Consider the following 205-nt stretch of genomic DNA (forward strand, 5'->3'; position numbering starts at 1 on the left):
AGGCCCCGCCCTGCTCCGGGACTGCCCCGCGCGCCCCGCCGGCCCCTCGCTCTCGGGCTCGGTCCCGGACACCCGGCCCCGGCCCCGCCCCGCGCAGGAGCAAACTCTTAAAGAAAGGACAGAAGGCAACTTAATCGGTGTTTTCCCAGCTGTCAAAGGTAAAACTCTGCCTATTGTTGCAGTCTTGAAAGCTTCGTTTCCATCA

The sequence above is a fragment of the Athene cunicularia genome (genome assembly GCF_003259725.1).
Source record: "Athene cunicularia isolate RWA chromosome 8 unlocalized genomic scaffold, athCun1 chr8_part1, whole genome shotgun sequence".
NCBI lineage: Eukaryota > Metazoa > Chordata > Aves > Strigiformes > Strigidae > Athene > Athene cunicularia.